Genomic DNA, 21,112 nt, shown 5'->3' with positions numbered 1-21,112 from the left:
CATTCCATGGTATACTTATCTATTCACCCATGATCTCACATGATCTCCACTTCTCAGTACGTGGGTGACACATGCCGCGCGAATGAGAAGGGTCAGGGGCACGTTCATCCAAATTCTTCGGGCGAACACCTCAGCTATAAATACCCCTTCCCTTCCTCATTTCGTTTTTACTCCGCTCGAACTCTCTCCCTCGCTCGAGCTTCTCAAGCCCTAGCGCCGCCGCTACTTCCATCGTCGCCGGTGAGGAAGAGCTTCACTGCCTCAACCTCGTCATCGTCGTACTCGCGTCGGCCGCGGAAATCTTCCCTCCGCCGCCGTCGTAGACGTCTTCCTCCGCCAAGTTAAGGCATGGAAGATCCGAGCCGGCGAATTTCTAAATATACACCTCTTTTTTGTTGTGTTATTCATCAAGGGTAATTAAAAATTACTTTTACTGCATTTATTCTACTGATGATTTTCATCAAATCTTCAAAAGGTGTTTATTCTTCAACCTCCACACTCTAAACACCTAGCACAAATGTTCAGTTCTTGATCTGTTTCTCTAAGTGACGTTTTTCTTCATGATTCCTCAATTGTGTGAATCTCACGATCCGCACAACTCTGGAACCTTAGTCAAAGAACGCTTAGTGAAATTCTTCAAGACACATCGGGTCAATTTCCTCAAACTTGTTCAGTTTTGCAAAAACTTCTGAGAACGCATATGACCTCTCCAAATTCTTTGCACCTATACTCTATTCACAGGTACAGATGCCTGCTGCTGAATCACTAGGTTCTCATCAACTTAACTTATTTGCAGCGTTCCTCGAAGAAAAGTTGCATACTTCTTCAGGAACTCAATTGTGCAAATTCCTCAGCTGAAGAAAATGGCAGATGGTAAAAGGCCTCAGAATGGAGGAAAGAAGCTTGAAATTAATACTGCTTTTGAGATCCCTGCAGACATCTATGCAGGGTATTGCACGCATGATGAGGCAACTCATGGCAAAGAAAAGAAGAATGAGCACAAAGTGTGCATTCAGAGGATTGAAAGAAGATGGGAAAGAGAGTGGAGGGAGTACAAATATGTCACTCCGAAATACATGAAGAAATTCGCTCTTAACCCTCCATGCTCAAGACCTCCTCTGGCACCTGGCCAATTAGAAGATCCAACAAGCCTTAAACATGGTGAGGATTATGCAAATGAATGGGCCAGGAAGCAGGCCAAGTTGGCAAGGCAGGCAAGAGAAGCAGTGAAGAAATTTAATGAGGATTTTTCTGCTGCCGCTGCCGCTACTGAGGCTTCTTCAAGCAAGAAGGCTATGCCAAAGAAGCCAGCCAAGAAACCACCTTCCTCAGCAATGCCCTCACAGCCAAGTTCTTCTTCAATGCCCTCACGGCCAATTTCCTCAGTGCCACTGAGGCAAATTCCTCAAGCTGCCCCAGTTCCTCAAGCTGCTCAACTTCCTTGGACTTCAAAGTCCTCAGATCCTCCGGCAAAGTCCTCTGCACCTGTGCATATTTCCACTTGCCAACGAACCACAGGCATATCAATTTCCTTGGGAGCTTCTGCAAGTTCTTCTACTAGCCCATCTCTGCTAAAGACCAAGGCCACTGCTGGATGAGGCACAAGACCAAGTCCTCACAAGAAGCAGGTGGTCTTCCAAATTCCATCTGATGATGAGGGTGATGATGATGAGCTAGCCGATATCATCAAGGACAGATAGCAGGGGGCTGCTAGAGCCAAAGGGAGTGTTGTGCCCCTTCAACTGGATCTGAAGAAGATCCTCGATTTCATCGACCTCTGGCACAAAGATCCAAATGCTCAAATGCCAGATTTGGGCCCGACTCCTGGACAAAGTCACATGGTTACAACGTTCATTGATGAAGAGAAATGGAAGTATGACCAAGCCAGGACAGTGAAGAAAGCACAGTACAAGAAGCAGCACTACCTAAAGGACAATGTCCTCAGTCTTTTGCCTTGAGCAGCTCATTGCACTACAAGCTGACATCAAAAAGCTCAGTGATGAATTTGACGCCTACAAGGCAGAATGGCAGGGTGCCAAAGTCAGATTTGTCAAACTGACGAAGAAATTCACTTCACGTGTTGCTACTCCTGTGCACATTGAAGTCACTCCAGCTGAAGCATCTGCTCAAGCCACAGAAGGAATTTCCAGCACCGCTGATGAAAATCAGGCTACTAATGAAACTGCAAGCACCAGGGCTGCTGAAGAAATCCCAGCCTTTGAAGAAACTGCCAGGGTAACCACTAGTGTTGCGCCTGAAGAATCTACCAGGCCAGCTGAAGACTCTGCTGCTGCGCCTGAAGAAATTGCTCAAGACAGGCCAACTGCATCAGTTGAGCCTGAAGAAATTGATCCTATCCCCTCTGCACCGGTTGCACCTCTACCAAGCCTAGTTCTTCCTTCTGCTCTGGAAGTGAAGAAAACCAAAGCTACGGAGTGAGCTGCTCTGAAGAAGAGGAAAGCATCAGCTGCTTCAGAATCTTCGGCCCCCAAGAAGGCAAAATTTTTGACAAGTTCACTTGACAATCCCATTGATGTTGTTCCTCTTGCAAGCATGCCATCAAAGGAACTTGTTCCTTATGGTGAAGAATATCAGATTCCTGAAGAATCTACTGATGAAGATCCCTCTGCTGCTTCCACAGAGCAGATGGATGAAGAAATTGAAGTTGAAGCTTTTAGCTCAACTCCTCGGGTATCATCGCCAATGGCTCAATTCACTGCTGAAGAGGCCGATGTTGAAGAAATGGAAGTGGATGAGGATGTGGACATTGGTTGCACCACTCCAGTGATGAACGATGATTTTTGAGATAGTCAACACCCCAACTATCCTCTGTTCACACCGATACAGCAAATTCCTCAGTCCCTAGCTCCAACTAAAGTTCAGATGGCTTCTGATGAAATCCAAAATTCCCCTTCCGCTCATGAAGAAATTCCAGCAACTAGTGCTGCTGAAAATGTTGCTTAAGGAATGGAGGCTCAGGCTGCCACTGAAGCAGATGCAGACTCAGCCTGCAGCTCCAGAGATTGACATTCCAGAGCTCATTCTTCAATTCTATGCGATGCTGCACATCACAGGCATTGCTGAAGATGTGAACTCATGGGTGTTGGACTGGATGACAGAGAACACACACTATAAGGCACCCACCACTAAATTACTTCGTGCCCTGCCTGTCAGTCCTCCACCAGAAGGTGCACATCTCATCTACTCAGAAACTGAGCTATCTGATCACTATATGCAAGTGTTGATGAAGCCATTGAAGCCTGGTCAAGCCTCAAGGACAAAATTCCTTGTGAAGGAATTGCAATATGTGCCAAGGACTATCTACTGCATCCTGACAAAGACATTGAGTCCTATCAAAGGCCACGACTCGAATGATGAAGAAATCGTTGGCATCATGAAGAATCTGCTTTTCAACATCATGCACGGTATTCCCGTGAACTACCATGATTTCTTCATGAGGACTTTGGCGAATGTTGCAATGTCCCCGTTTGAGTGAAGCCTTATGCACCCTGGATTATGAGATTCCTCAGATCAAGGTCTTCACTCAACTACAAGGCTGATACACTCAACCATGGCAGCTACGTGTCCCCAATTGAAGTCCTCAAATGGACATTTTCCTCAGCTGATGAGAAGGGCAAGTCTACTACTATCATTGACGAAGGCAATCATCCATTGGATGGACAGTTTTGCAAAGTTGCTTCTTAATCCACCAATGATGATTCTGCCACTCATGACTCTGTCGCCAATGCTTCCAAGCAAAGTCCTCAGGCTGCAGCTCCAAGGGTGATGACTGGTCGTGAGCTACTCCTCGGTATTCATCAAAAGGTGGATCGCAATCACAAATGGGTCAAGCGTCAGTTTGGCTCTATTCTTCACAACATGACTGCCACTTACAATTCTGTAAAACCACTATTACCTCAATGAAGTATTCGATCGCACCTGGACTGTTCTAACTCATCTCTACGGTGATGAAGATTTTAAGCAAATGGGTTTCCAACAGTTCTTCGTCTGGTCTAAACCTCCACCGAAGAAATTCAAGAAAGTTCAAGTTCCTCCTCTGGTGCCCAGCACATTTTCCTCGTCCCGCGAGACAGATGAAAATGAAGATTTGGACGACATTGCGGCAGGCCCTACTACCACAACCGACCCCGACAACGCTGGCGCTCCTCCATCGACTTCGTGATGAAATTCTTCAGGGGCGTTAGTCCTCACTTTTTGTCCCTTTTGGTCATTTGATGACAAAGGGGGAGAAATTTGAGTTAGTCTTCAAGTGGGTCTTTATATATATGGGTGTTTTTTCTGTTAAGTTGCAACTCTCTTTCTTCTGAAGCTTTTGTTGATTGAGTTGTAAACTTAAGTCCAATGGTAACCTGATACTTTTGTTGTGTTTTTCTACATGCTATTCCTCTTTAATGTTATGCACGCATGCTAAATTACATCAGTCACCATATTTATTCATGCATTTCAAATTCTTCAATTCATATGTTAAATGCGTGTATGAATTACAAGATATAGGGGGGGTCTCCATGATTCTACTCTTCAAGTGTGCATTTCTTCAAAAGCAAATTCCTCACTATGCACATCTTTAGGGGGAGTTCTTCTATATCTTGTAATCAAATTCCTCAACACTGAGTACTTTCAATTCATATGTTTATCTCTGTTGAAAAATTAACCTATATTGTCATCAATCACCAAAAATGGGGAGATTGTAAGTGCATCTAGTGCCCCTTAGTGATTTTGGTGTATTGAAGACTTGTAGGTTAAGAGACTAATATGTTTGTGAGTGTACACAGGCTCTATAAGTCGATGAGGAGTTTGATATTTATAGTGAAAGTCGACCCCTAAAAATGAATGTCTTCGGCTGAAGACTTTGCTTCTCCTGAAGACTTTGAAAATGAAGAAATTGGTGTGTCCTTGAAGACTTGGATATTCATGCAAGGATTATGAAGCACGAAGACTTTTGTTTTCATAGTTTCATTTTCTTCTTCTTGAGTCATAGGAAATACCATACTGTTAAAGGGGATCGAGGTAATACTAAGGAAACTAATTTCCAAGTGATGCTCATCTCAAAACCCTACACCTACCCAATCCTTCGAGTGAAGCCATTGGAAATCTCATATCAGTTCTGTTAATTGCTTCAGTGACAGAGACGAAGATCTTCTGGTGTCTGAGGAATTTGTTCTGACTGAGGAGTTAGGAATTAGCCAGTGCGGATTGCCTACGCAGTGAGGAACATGATAGCCCTGAGGAATTCGAACCTTGGATATTCGACCGTTGCTAAGCCGTGCGCCAACTATCCCAAAAATATTCTACCACCTAACGGTCATATCAGCCAAGGGCATTTATGTTTTATCATGTCAGGCTGCTCCGTAGGCTATAAATAGCTGCCCCCTACAACCACTAGCTAGTTGGCTGCTCTGAGAGAAACTGACACTTGTCATTTGAGAGCATCCCATCCTCCGAGGACTTTGAGCGAAAATCATCAAGTGAGGAAATACCCAAATCCCAAACCCAAACACCTACAAACCCAAAGTGATCGAGCATCACTGAAGAGATTTTTCCTGCGAACCGACGATTGTTACCTTTGAGGACTGCGTATCGTCCAGACAGTTAGGCGTCATGGTCTGAGCATCCAAGAGGAATTGTGGATTGCCGAGTGACCAAGTCTGTGAAGGTTTGGAAGTCACCTGTGCAGACTTAGCATTACTGTTGGGCGAGATTTGCGTGATCTTAGCTCAAGGAGAATACGGTGAGGACTGTGTGTCCTCGAGCTTAAATACATAGCTGCTCCAACCAGATGTACAACTATCACAGCAGTTGGAACTGGTCGACCAAATCATTGTCTTCACCAAGCCTACGAGTTCTATTTCCTCAACCCTTTCATTTCCTCAGTTATGTGTTGATGTACTTGATCATTACTGTTTGAAGACTCCGACTGACGACTTTCTCTAAATTCCTCAATCCTAATTCTTCATTCAGTTTGTCTTCATCCTGCTTATCATGTGTTTACACTTTCTGTACTCTGTGTTTGTCTTTCATTTCATCATGATGACTATGTTGTTGCTCTGTTATGCTTATACCTAAGTACTTATTCCGCTGCAAGTAGTTCTTCGCTTAGGAATTTCCTCACCCTGAAATTCCTCAGTGAAGAATTCACAAAAATCGCCTATTCACCCCCCTCTTGTCAACATAACACACTTTCACGAGGCCATATCTGCATATGCTAGGCTCGTCAAGTTTAACCCGAGTATTCTGCACATGCAAAACTGGCTTGCACCCGTTGTATGTGAACGTAGAGCTTATTGTCGGTGTCAAAACCGGCGGATCTCGGGTAGGGGGCCTGAACTGTGCGTCTAAGGCTAATGGTAACAGGAGACTGGGGACACGATGTTTACCCAGGTTTGGGCCCTCTCGATGGAGGTAATACCCTACTTCCTGCTTGATTGATCTTGATGATATGAGTATTACAAGAGTTGATCTACCACGAGATCGTAGAGGCTAAACTCTAGAAGCTAGCCTATGGTTATGATTGTTCTCATCCTACGGACTAAACCCTCCGGTTTATATAGACACCGGAGGGGCTAGGGTTACACAGAGTCGGTTACAGAGAAGGAGATCTATCATCCGAATCGCCAAGCTTGCCTTCCACGCAAAGGAGAGTCCCATCCGGACACGGGACGAAGTCTTCAATCTTGTATCTTCATAGTCCAACAGTCTGGCCAAAGTATATAGTCCGGCTGTCCGGATACCCCCTTATCCAGGACTCCCTCACTTATCACACCCGATGATCACGTGGTGTCTCGGCACGACAAACTGTAGCAACGGTGCATACTAAGGGAGAACACTTATACCTTGAAATTTTGTAAGGGATCATCTTATAATGCTACTGACATACTAAGCAAAATAAGATGCATAAAAGATAAACATCACATGCAATCAAAATATATGACATGATATGGCCATCATCATCTTGTGCTCATGGTCTCCATCACCGAAGCATCGTCATGATCTCCATCGTAGCATCGTTGTTGTCTCGCCAACTACTTCTACTACGACTATCGTTACCGCTTAGTGATAAAGTAAAGAAATTACATGGCGATTGCATTTCATACAATAAAGCGACAACCATATGGCTCCTGCCAGTTGCCGATAACTTTGTTACAAAACATGATCATCTCATACAACAATTTATATCACATCATGTCTTGACCATATCACATCACAACAAGACCTGCAAAAACAACTAGACGCCCTCTACTTTCTTGTTACAAGTTTTACGTAGCTGCTATGGTCTTCTAGCAAGAACCGTTCTTACCTACGCATCAAAACCACTATGGTTTTTCGTCAAGTGTACTGTGTTAACCTTCAACAAGGACTGGCCGTAGTCAAACTCGATTCAATTAAAGTTGGACAAACAGACACCTGCCAGCCACCTGTGTGCAAAGCACGTCGGTAGAACCAATCTCATGAATGCGGTCATGTAATGTCGGTCCGGGCCGCTTCATCCAACAATACCACCAAATCAAAGTAAGACGTTGGTGGTAAGCAGTATGACTATTATCGCCCACAACTCTTTGTGTTCTACTTGTGCATATCATCTACGCATAGACCTGGCTCGGATGCCACTGTTGGGGAACATAGTAATTCAAAAAAATTCCTACGATCACGCAATACCTATCTAGGAGATGCATAGCAATGAGACGGGAGAATGTGTCCATGTACCCTCGTAGACCGAAAGTGGAAGCGTTAGTTAACGCGGTAGACGAAGTCGAACGTCTTCACGATCCAACTGATCAAGGTATCGAACGTACGGCACCTCCGAGTTCAGCATACGTTCAGCTCGATGACGTCCCTCGAACTCTTGATCCAGCAGAGGGTCGAGGGAGAGTTTCGTTAGCTTGACGGCATGGCGACGGTGTTGATGATGTTACCGGCGCAGGGCTTCGACTAAGCACTACGACGATATGACCGAGGTGTTGAACTGTGGAGGGTGGCACCACACACGGCTAAGAGAACAACTGTTGTGCTTTGGGGTGCCCCTGCCCCCGTATATAGAGGGAGGTGGAGGAGGCCGCCTAGGAGGGGCGTGCCTATAGGGGGAGTCCAACTAGGATTCCCAATCCTAATTGGAGTCCCCTTCCTTTTTCGTAGAGGGGAGAGGGGGAAAGAGTAGGAAAGGGAGAAGGAAAGAGGGGGGCGCCGCCCCCTCCTAGTCCAATTCGGACCAGCCAGGGGGGGTGCGGCCACCCTGTGGCCCTCCTCTCCTTTCCACTAAAGCCCATTAAGGCCCACTACTTCCCCAGGGGGTTCCGGTAACCTCCCGCTACTCCGAAAAATGCCCAAACTATTCCGAAACCTTTCCGGTGTCCGAACATGACCTTCCAATATATCAATCTTTATTTCTTGACCATTTGGAGACTCCTCGTCACTTCTGCGATCTCATCCGGGACTCTGGACAAACTTCGGTCATCAAAAACACGTAACTCATAATACAAATCGTGATCAAACGTTAAGCGTGCGGACCCTACGTGTTCGAGAACTATGTAGACATGATCGAGACACATATCCGATCAATAACCAATAGCGGAACCTGGATGCTCATATTGGCTCCTACATATTCTATGAAGATCTTTATCGGTCAAACCGCATCACAACATACATTGCTCCCTTTTTCATCGGTATGTTACTTGCCCGAGATTCAATCTTATTACTGGAAAGTCTCTTTACTCGTTCCATAATACTTCATCCTGCAACTAACTCACTAGTCACATTGCTTGCAAGGCTTATAGTGATGAGCTTTACCGAGAGGGTCCAAAGATACCTCTCCGATACAGGGAGTGATAAATCCTAATCTTGATCTATGCCAACCCAACAAACACCTTCGGATACATCTGTAGAGCATCTTTATAATCACCCAGTTATGTTGTGACGTTTGATAGCACACAAGATGTTCCCACGGTATTCGGGAGTTGCATAATCTCATAGTCAGAGGAACATGTATAAGTCATGAAGAAAGCAATAGCAATAAAACTTATCAATCATTATGCTAAGCTAACGGATGGGTCTTGTCCATCACATCATTCTCTAATGATGTGATCTCGTTCATCAAATGACAACACATGTCTATGGTCAGGAAACATAACCATCTTTGATTAATGAGCTAGTCAAGTAGAGGCATACTGTGGACACTTTGTTTTGTGTATGTATTCATACATGTACTAAGTTTCCGATTAATACAATTCTAGCATGAATAATAAACATTTATCATGATATAACTAAATATAAATAACATCTTTATTATTGCCTCTAGGGCATATTTCCTTCAAAAAGAACAAATTCTGGAGAGAGTTTGATTCTGCCGTAGACATACCGCTAGCTCTCGGGCTCCTGGCTGACGTTGATGTGGACAGGAATGGGGGAGTATCCGGTGCAGAAACTGCAAGTAGCGGCTGGCTCGTCGGTGCGACAATGGCGGACAGCGACGGCTGGCTCGTCGGCACAACAATGACGGGCGGCGGCTGGCACGTTGGTGCAGCAAGGGCGGGCAGGCGGCGAGGCAGCAGGATGACGGGATCCATAAGATGGCCGAGACAGACCACCCTGCCAAATCTATTCAGCCTCTCCCGGGCAGTCGTCGGTGCGGCAATGCTGGGTGGTCACGGCTGGCATATTGGTGCGGCAAGGGCGGGTGGTGGCAAGGCGGGAGGCAGACCGGATCCAGAAGATGGCCGAGATGGACCACCCCGCCGGATCTAACCAGACTCCCCCGGGCAGTCGTCAATGGCATTGGTGGCGGCGACCATCAACGGGATCAGGAGGATAAGTCTCCACCATTTTTTTGATGGGAAGCAACTTAATCCAAAATACACTATCATGTGGGGCACACAATGGCACCCACGTATCCTCATAGTTTTTTTTGAGCAAAACACATCCTGACAGATTGGTTCGATCGACATGTGGGCCAAAGAAGGGGCATGCATGCCACATCAGCAGGAGCACAATCCATGATGCTCCCGATGGTGTATCTTAAAAAAAATGCTAGGCCCATTTGGTCGATCGGTGACAGTTTCTGTGACGATAGCTCGATGTCCATCATCAAGCGCAACTGTTTCCGGCCCAATTGGGTCTTACTAATCGGTGACGATATTCGTGATGAGCAAGGGCCAATCGTCATAATCGGTGATGGACAGAGGCAACATCACAGGAAATCTGTCATGCATTAACAAGTTTCTTGTAGTGTGAGGCCTAGTCAGTAGCACAGCCGACCATGGGAGGCAGGAGCACGCGGTCCCGCCGGCGCTATTTTGGGCGGCTGCATCAAGAAAATCAGAGGTTGAAGAAGCAAAATAACCGTTGGATTAACATCCAACGATCACTGTTGATAGAATCTTTTGTTGACTAAGTTGACAAAGCCATGCATATGCATCAACTGAGTAGGGCCACAAGCCAGCGTCCATGATGGGCCCCAGTTTCAAGGGGAGCAATCGTTATTTTTTGCTTAATAAGGAGGCACTTCCTTGAGTGCGAAGATAAAGCTGGTGGGTCCCAGCTATCAGGGGATTCATATATTTCCCGTAATAAGGTGATACTTTCTTGTGTGTGGCCATGGACCATGTGGGTCCCTCTTCCAATGACTGTTATCTGTTGACCATGTTGACTACGCCACGTCGAGAGCATCAACGTGATGGATGATGACGAGGCCCGAGAAGGGAACGAACTGGAGCTGGTGAAGCCATAGTTGTGGATGCCCACGCTGAGGGGAGTACGAGGGTTGTGACTGGTTCGGCTGCGGGGTGAGGCTGGTGTCACCGGAAAATAACAGGAACTGCGGGTGGGAAGAGGGATGGCCTCCCTAGCAGTGGCAGTAGGGTTGGCCGGTGAGCCTGCGCGGTGGCACAACAGCGACAGGAGGGAGCAGGCAGTTTCGCTGGCGTTGGCTTGGGCGGCTGGAGTAGGAAGATCAGAGATTGAAGAAGCACGACGTCCATTGGATGGACATCCAATAGTCATTGCTCTTGTGTGTTGACTAAGTTGGCAAAACCTTGCATACACGTCAACTTTTGTTTAGGAAAGCGTACGCGTCAACCTATAGTAGGCGCACAAGTCAGCCTCAAACCTATGGAAAACAACATACCACCCATCTGCCATTATTTTGAATAATTTACAACTCATTTGCTAATTCTTAAGGATTTTTTGGAGCCCATATTCTTTTTGTTAGCATTACAGCCCATATTGTGGCCACGGTTAAAACATTCTACAAAATTTTGCATATTTCTGCGTGGTCTGAACTATTTTTCATCCCAAAATTTCGAGTGAGATTCGAACTAATTTGGAAAATAAATTTATATCAATATAGAATCCAAATAATTGTCAACGCATAAAAATCAATGAAATTTAAAATCTCAAAATGCAAAAAAAAGAAATTTGAAACTAATTGCTGATTTGTTGTGTTTTAAAAATGTACAACCCATTTCTCATTACTGATGGCACATTTTTTGGGCAAGTCGAATGAAACTCTCCTTGTCTTGAAAGATTTGCAGCCCAGCAGGGCTGACAAAATCAAGTAGGCCTCGGTTGGGTATTCTGAAAAAGAACAAAAAACTGGGCTAGCCATTTTCAGAAAGAAAAAAAACTATTGGGCTGGTCTTGTGGTAAACATAAAATAAAAGGTTGGCTAGACAGGCCAGAGTGCCTCGCATAGCCCAGTTAACACCCTGCTCCATCTGAAAAACAAAAAGAACTGGGCGAGTGATACGTCCATTTTGCATCATGTTTTCTTACTATTATTTTTAGTGTTTTTGTCTATAATGACACTTTGGGGAGTAATTCTAATGTATTTTCTCTCATAATTTGCTAGGTTTACACAAAGAGGGAGAACACCGGCAACAGGAATTCTAGACCTGCAAAAGCTATGTCGGAGATACCTATTGCGCACATCTCTAAATGGGCTGAAATTTTATGGAGAATTATCTTGAGAAAGTGTTACTAGAGGAGGCCAACCAGGAGCCCACAAGGCACCAGGGCACATCCACCCCCCAGGCGCCCTGTGGTGGGTAGTGGGCTCCCTGGGCCACTTCTGGCGACCATCTTCTGGTATATATTCACATTTATGCTAAAAAATAGGGAGAGGAATTTGGGGGCAGAGCGCCGCCGTCTCGAGGCGGAACTTGGGCAGAGCATTTTGCTCTCCGGCGGAGAGATTTCATCGGGGATACTTCCCTATGGGAGGGGAAAATTAAGGCCATCGTCATCACCAACAACCCTCTCATCGTGGGAGGATCAATCTCCATCAACATCTTCACCAACACCATCTCATATCAAGCCCTTGTTCATCTATTGTATTCAATCATTGTATCAAAACCTCAGATTGGTACATGTGGGTTGCTAGTAGTGTTGATTACATCTTGTACTTGATGCTAGTTGGTTTATTTGATGGAAGATAATATGTTCAGATCCATTATGCTATTTATTACCCCCTGATCTTGAACATGCATATGCTTTGTGGGTAGTTACTTTTGTTCATGAGGACATGGGAGAAGTCTTGTCATAAGTAATCATGTGAATTTGATATTCGTTCGGTATTTTGATTGTGTGTATGTTGTGATTTACTTAGTGGTGTCGTGTGAACATCGACTTCATGACACTTCACCATCTTTGGGCCTAAGGGAATGCATTGTGGATTAGTTATTAGATAATGGGTTGCTAGAGTGACAGAAGCTTAAACCCTAGTTTATGTGCTACTTCGTAAGGGGCTGATTTGTATCCATATACTTAATGCTACGGTTAGATTTTATCTTAATTCTTCTTTCGTAGTTGCGGATGCTTGCGAAGGGGGTGAATCATAAGTGGGAGGCTTGTTCAAGTAAGAAAAACACCCAAGCACCAATCCACCCACATATCAAATTATCAAAGTAGCGAACGCGAATCAAACCAACATGATGAAAGTGACAAGTTGAAATTTCCGTGTGTCCTCAAGAACGATTTTGCTTATTATAAGGCACCATCCCGGTCTGTCCTTTGCCACAAAAGGATTGGGCTATCTTGCTACACCTATTTTTACTATTGCTACTTGTCACTTGTTACAAATTACTTGCGATCAAACAACTTGTTACCAAAATTTCAGTGCTTGCAGAAATTACCTTGCTAGAAACCGCTTGTCATTTCCTTCTGCTCCTTGTTGGGTTCGACACTCTTACTTATCAAAAGGACAACAATTGATCCCCTATACTTGTGGGTCATCATCGAGTTGCTGGGTCCCTGGTGTCAGCCGCTCGTTGTGCAATTCTCTCGTTTATTGACTACGTTGACAATGGCATGGGACCTAGATGTCAGGAATCCATTAGGAGGAACCATTTTTTTGGCTTCAAATAAGAGGCAACTGCTTGTGTACTGCCATGACCTTGGTGGGTCCCTGTTGTCATCCTCTCCACGTAAAATCATCTCCTAATTTTGTACGCATCAACCAAGTAGGCCCACAAGTCAGCCTCTAAACCCGTGGCGGACAAATACGACCCATTTAAGAAAAATAACAACCCATTCCATACGTTCACACGGAAAGTTCAACATTCATAGCAAAGTAACAGGTCTGATTCAGATATAGAGTACCGAACTTCCATGTTGGCAACCATCATAGCCAAGTTAACTATCTACTCCCACCAATACTCTAGTGTACAAGTACAAACTTACTCCTAGCTAACTAGACGATGCCAGCCACCATCTGTGGTACATGCTAAACGGCGGCACCGATGTCCTCCTCCTCGCCTTGGACTTTCCAGAGGTGCAAGAGGGTGCATTGCTCACACGCATTGGCCGTTTCCTTGTCGGTGTGGTCCACCGAAGCTTCGGCTTCTAAGTGGGAAACCCACTTACGAGATGGTAATAAAATTCGGCATCGCGCACGCGTGCATGCCCGACAGCCTCTAGGGCTATTTGCCGGGCGCCGGCCTCCATGTTGTCGGCCCAGTTGCAAGTGCCCTGCTCGTGACTCGGAGCGGTGGTGCGCTGCTGCTCCATGCCCTGCTTGCGACGCGAATCGGCGATACGCTGCTCCTCCGACAGGCGGTCACGCTCCAAAAAGTCCTTGTACTCTACATTGCCATCTAAAGACCGATAGAATGCCTCCTCCCTCCGTCTTCCTTCCCTTGAAAAACCAAACACTAGCTCCGGTGGTGAGCACCTCTGGTGTCGCCAATTGCAGACGGCCGAGGGCACGACAGACATGGCGAGAGTGAGGGCAAGTGGCGAGCGACGTCGGGCCAGTAGGGGGTTGTGAGGATCGGCCGATATAGGGTGAGTTGGGTGATGGTGCCACCGGAGAATGCTGGCAACCAATAATTATAGGCGGAAGGTACGTGAATCAATGTGTCGTGGGAAACACGACGGTCACCGGAATTCAATGCATAAGCAAGCATGGCTTAGCATGCCAGCTTATCATGGAAAACTGGAAAAACTGAATTTATGATTGTGCCGTCCCCTCCTGTCATGTCACTGGTGCGTCCCGTTCGTGCTAGGTCGCACATTGGCATGACGGTCAAACAAGTGCACTCGAATCATCCAGATGAGGTACGTGCGTGATCTGATATTTATTCGTGTAGGATCGAGTCGGTCAGATAGTGTACGTGTAGGATCGCATTAGCGAATGAACGTTCGCTGGGAGATAAGGCATTTGTGAACGTTCTTGCTGGCAGTTTCTTCAGATTCGCATGACATTTTCTTTAGAATAGCATGTCAGTTTCTTCAAAGGTAGGCATTTTTATTCAAAAGACTGCCACCTTTGGATCTTGCGTCGCAACTAAAACTGCTTGGAGCATATTAGTAGGCTAGCTAGTGATTGATCGGTAACTTGTAAACAATGAGCGAACAGAAATAAGGAACTTCTAATCACTTGTAAAATATTGAGCACACAGAAATAAGGATCACGCTATGCACATTAAAAGAGTCGATCTATTCGAAATATTCACACGAGACTCACAAGCCTGGCTTTGTATTATGTTCCCATTAATAGCTCGAATTCACAACCAACTAGTACGATTCCCATACATAAGATCAACATGTTAATGCATCTCAATGATTCACATATCATATATAGTATGTAGCTCCTAAAGCAAAGATCAAGAAAAAACATATGTTCTTGCTACTAACATGGATGTTTCTCTGGGCCAACATTCAGTATAGAGCGAAAGACAAGTTTGATTGTGAAGTCTACATTTCCACTTGCAAACCTAAGTGGTTTAACCAACGGATGGAACCATGAGAGTGAATAAACATGATGGAGGAACATCCACTGAAATATGAGTTGGTCATCTGACGGTCACACGGCCAGACTATTTTCAGAATACAACTTTAACTTTGGCAAAATGATGCTCATTGGATAATCAAGACAAAGCAATGAAGCACCTAGTGTTGGCCAATAAATAGTACAATGCTACTTTCTGCAGTCCATGAAGTGATTATCCAATCTTTCCGTGTCTATTTTCAAATGGCGCTACATGCAGTGACTATACTATTCTCTGGTGCAGTTCCACAAAAATTGAGGTCACTTTGTTTGTTCGCCAAATAGCAACAGGAAGACATATGTTTGCACAAATATCAACCAGCTAGTTAACATATACCCCACCTTGTATTTTCGGTTTAAACACTCTCTGCCTGTCATTTCCGCTTAGCATGTTTTGCACTAGACAATTTGATGTTGTCATGTTTTGCACTGGACAATATGGTATTGAATTGATTTGCTGGTACAGAGCAGAAATACATGCCTATTCTTCATCAGACCAAGGATATCCATGTTGGCAGTGATGGGAGAGGTGGAATCGATACAACTGAAATTGAGCATCCAATAGTTGAATCTTGTCCTGCACCACAAATCACTACAAAAAAAGACACATCCGTGACATTTTGGGCCGAACATTTTTTATCATGCTTATGACACTTCTATGACGATAATTTTAACAAAACTCGGTATCATCATAGATGTGGTGGGCTCCTACTTCTATGACAAAAAAAGATGACAGAAAATGGGATTTTCGTCCTGGGCGGGCCGGAGATGCAGCTGCATGACAATCTTTGGGCCGTCCATGATGGAAAAAACATGGTAGAAGTGAGGGCGAGGAAAATATCGGGGAGTTCCCAGTTACGATGTGTGGTCAGGGCCAAGCGATGCACAGAGGGATTGCACATTTCTCGCGTACACGTACACGCATGGGTCTGAGGCATTGGGCTCTAACTGAACCCAAGCAAGGCATTCGCCTACTGAGCCCGAGCGATTGCACTGGCTACACATTACTAAACCCAAGCAATCGATCAATCCCTCGCTGTTAACTGAACCCGATCGAGCGATTCTTTCGCTACTGCTGCTAACTGAAGCCGATCGAACCTGCTGCTGCTTGATGAATAGTGAGTGTTGTTGGGGTTGGATGAACAGTTCCTGGTGGGGGTTGGATGAACAGGACCCCGTGGTAGTAGAGGTCGTTGCCGCTGGATGAATAGGACCCCGATCGAGCCGGATGGGGGTGGATGAACAGGACCCGTGGAGGGCTAGTTGAACAGTAGCCGGTGGAGGGCTGGATGAACAGTATCCCGTGGGGGTGAACAGTAGCCGGTGGAGGCTGGATGAACAGGAGCCCATGGCTGAACAGTAGTTGGTGGAGGCAGGAGGGAGACGCCATGGATGAACAGTCACAGGTGGAGGCTGGAGGAGGTCGCCGGTGGATGACCAGTAGCCCATAGAGGCTGGAGCAAGGCAGTAGACGGTGGATGAACAATAGCCCATGGGGTCCCGTTTTGCGGTGTGCCACACCCCTCCCGATAAACAGGACCCCCGTTTCGACCGTAGGAGGTCGAAGAGAAGTCTGTTTCATCCGTTTTGCGGTACGCCAGACCCTTCCTGGTGAACAGGATCCCGTTTCGACCGTAGGAGGTCGAGTAGAAGGCTGTTTCCTTCGTTCTACGGTACGCCAGGCCTCGTTTCGGTCAAGCCAGTTGGCTCCCGATGAACATGATGCATTCCGTTGCCTCCTGATGAACACGACACAGTTTCTCCGCTCTGACCCAGCCGGTTGGCTACCAATGAACAGGACGCCGTCGCTAATCTCCGCCACCTCTCCATGTACACGAGCCTTGGCCGTACGTATGTGCGAGTAGGCGTTCGAGACCCTGCCCGTATGTATGTATGTGGTCGTATTTACTTTATTGCACCCTGGTTGTATGTACGTGTACATGATATTGACGGGACTGCGTGACATGCTACATTCGCAAATCTACTAGGACACGTTCCCTTCCTTTCTCCGGCACGGTTCATCGCTGCAACATGCAGACAGACCGATCGACCAGTATGTACGTACACATTCGCGACCAGAATGACAACACTACGTACGCTTCGACTAGGTGGCTCCCGACTGTCAAGGAGGACAAGGAGGCACTTCCTTGCATGCGAAGATATAGCTAGTGGGTCCTAGCTGTCAGGGGGAGAATCATATTTTTTGCCCATAATATGGACGCACTTCCTTGCGTGCGAAGATGTAGCTGGTGGGTCCCAGCAGTCAGAGGAGAAACGTTTTTTCGCAAAGTACGGTGCCCTGTCCGATGGGTCCCTACTGTTAGGTGGAGGAACCATCATTTTGCATGTAATAAGGAGGCACTTCCTTGTTGCGGTTGTGGACCCAACTGTCAGCCTCTCCACGTACAGTACTCTTCAGATGGAAGTTGTTCCTTGACCACATTGACCAAGCTGCGCTGAGAGCACCAAGGAGGTGGACTACAGCGAGGCCTAGGAAGGGGTCGATGCAGAGTCGTGGAAGACGTGGAAGTGGATGCCCACGTGGAGTGGAGTACGAGGGTTGACTGGTTCGGCTATGATGTGAGGTTGCCGTCGCCACAGAATAACATGGGTTGTGGGTGAGTAGAGGGATGGCCTGGCCAGAGGTTGGAGTAGGGTGGGGCGGTTAGGCCTATGCGGCAGCAGAGCCGGCCACGGGAGGCAGGAGCAGGCAGCATGACCGGCGCTCGTTTGGGCGGTTGGAGCAAGAAGACAGAGGTTGAAGAAGCACTATGGTCGTTGGATGGACATCGTACGATCACTGGAGCTAGAATCATTCATATTGACTAGGTTGACAAAGCCCTCCGTCCATGTCAACTTGGTAGGCCCACAAGTCAACCTCCCACTATGGTGGGTCCCAGTTGGCAGGGGATATTCATTTTTTTGTGCGTAATAAGGAGGCACTTCCTTGCGTGCGAAGATATAGCCGGTGGGTCCGAGCTGTCAGCGAGACAAACGTTTTTTTCACGAAATACAGAGGCCCTTCCAGTGGGTCGCAGTGGTCAGGTGGAGGAATCATTATTTTGCGCATAATAAGGAAGCATTTCCTTGTGTGCGGCCGTGGACCCAGATGTCAGCCTCTCCACATACATACATACATTCCACTTCTGATGGATGTCGTTCGTTGACCAGGCCGCGCCAAGAGCACCAAGGCAGTGGACGACGGCGAGGACTTGGAGGGGATTGACACGGAGCCAGGGAAGACTTGGCAGTTGTTTCCTAGGCGGAGGAGAGTATGAGGGTTTACTAGTTCATCTTCCATCGCCGGAGAATAATAGAAGGTGTGGGTGAGTATGGGGATGACCAGGCCAACGATGGGAGTAGGGTGGGGCGGTGAGGCCCGTGCAGCAGCACAGCTGGCCACGAGAGGAAGGAGCAGGCAATCCCGCCGGCGCTTGTTTGAGCGGCTAGAGCATGAAGAGCAGAGATTGAAGAAGCACGATGGCGTTGGATGTACATTCAACAGTCACTGCTCTCATGCATTGACTAAGTTGACACGATGTAGCGTGTGCGTCAACCTTATTTTAGGAAATAACGCATACGCGTCAACCTATAGTAGGCGCACAAGTCAGCCTCAAATCTATGGAAAACATCATACAACCCATCTACCATTATTTCTAATAAATTACAGCCCATTTGCTAATTCTTAAGGTTTTTTTAAGCCCATATTCTTTTTCTTAGCATTACATCCCATATTGCGACCATAGTTAAAAAATTATACGAAATTTGACATATTTCGGTGCGGCCCGGACTATTTTTAATCCCAAAATTTTGAGTCACATTCAAACTAATTTTAAAAATAAATTTATATCAATATAAAATCCAAATAATTGTCCACGCATGAAAATCAATGGAACTTAAAATCTCGAAATGAAAAAAAGAAATTTGAAACTAATTGCTGGTTTGATGTGTTTTTAAAATATACAACCCATTTCTCATTACTGATAGCCCATTTTCTGGGCCGAATGAAGCTCTCCTCCTATTGAAAGATTTGCAGCCCAGTAGGGCTCACAAAGCAAGTAGGCCTCGGTTGGGTATTCTGCAAAAGAACAAAATAACTGGGATAGCCATTTTCAAAAATAAAAAATACTACTGGGTTGGTCTTGTGGTAAACATAAAAGAAAAGGCTGGCTAGACAGGCCAGAGTGCCCCGCACAACCCAGTTGACACCCTGCTTTCGTCTCAAAAACAAAAATAACTGGGCGAGCTGCTGGGTCCCTGTTGTCAGCCGCTTGTTGTGAAATTCTCTCGTTTATTGACTACGTTGACAATGGCATGGGACCCAGATGTCATAAATCCATTAGGAGGAACCATATTTTTGGCTTGAAATAAGGAGGCACTTGCTTGCGTACAGCCATGACCCTGGTGGGTTTCTGCTGTCATCCTCTCCACATAAAATCATCTCCTAATTGTGTACGTGTCAACCTAGTAGGCCCAGAAGTCATCCTCTAAACCCGTGGCGGACAAATACATCCCATTTAAAAAAATAACAACCCATTCCATACGTTCAAATGGAAAGTTCAACATTCAGAGCAAAGTAACAGGTCTGATCTAGATATAGAGTACTGAACTTCCACGTTGATAACCATGATAGCCAAGTTAACTATCTACTCCCAGTAATACTTTAGTAGTGTACAAGTACTATCTTTAAATTAGCTAACTAGACGATGCCGGCCGCCATCTGCGGTACACGCTAAACACCGGCACCAACGTCCTCCTCGTCTCGGACTTGCTAGAGGTGTGATAGGGCATGTTGCTTGCACGTGTTGGCCCTTTCCATGCCGGTGTGGTTCACCGAAGCTTCGACTTGTAAGCGGGAAACCCACTTGATGAGCTGGTAGTAAAATTCAGCGTCGCGAACGCATGTGTGCCAGACAGCCTCCAGGGCTATTTGCCAGGCGCTGGCCTCCATGTAGTTGGCCCAGTTGCGGATGCTCTGCTCACGACTTAGAGCATCGGTGCGCTACTACTCCATGCCCCGCTGGCGGTGCCAATCAGCGATACGCTGCTCCTCCGCCAGGCGGTCGTGCTCCAACAAGTCCTCATACTCCGCATTGCCATCTAAAGACCGATAGAATGCCTCCTCCCTCCGTCTGCCTTCCGATGAAAAACCGAACACTAGTTCCGGCGGTGACCGCCTCCAGCGTCGCCTATTGCGGACGGGCGGGGCATGACGGACGTGGTGAAAGCTAGGACAAGTGGCGAGAGACGTCGGGCCAGTGGGGGATTATGAGGATAGGGCGAGTTGGGTGATGGTGCCACCGAAGAACACCGGGAACCAGTAATTATAGGAGGAAGGTAGGTGAAGCAACATGTCGTGGGAAATCCAACGGTCGTCGGAATTCAATGCATAAGCAGGCATGGCTTAGCGCGCTAGCTTACCATGGGAAACTGGAAAAACTAATGTGCCGTCCCGTCCCATTAGTTGTGCGTCCCGTCCGTGCTCGTTCGCACATCGGCATGACGGTCAAACGAGTGCACTCGAATCATCCAGATGAGGTACTCCCTCCATGTCAAAAATTATTCCACCAGTCATCATCTACCTTGGTTGGTGAGATTTTTGAATTGAGCCCTGCAAACCGGAATGTAGGTAGTACGTGTGTGATCCGCTATTTATTCATGTAGGATCGAGTAGGTCGGATAGTGTATGTGTAGGATCGCATTAGCTGATGAATGTTCACTGGGAGATAACGCATTTGCGAACGTATTTGCTGGCATTTTCTTCAGATTCGCATGGCATTTTCTTCGGAATAGCTTGTTTGTTTCTTCAGAGGTAGGCATTTTTATTCAAAAAACTGC

The sequence above is a fragment of the Triticum dicoccoides genome, chromosome 7B, assembly GCF_002162155.2.
Source record: "Triticum dicoccoides isolate Atlit2015 ecotype Zavitan chromosome 7B, WEW_v2.0, whole genome shotgun sequence".
NCBI lineage: Eukaryota > Viridiplantae > Streptophyta > Magnoliopsida > Poales > Poaceae > Triticum > Triticum dicoccoides.
Note: the sequence above shows the minus strand (reverse complement) of the source record.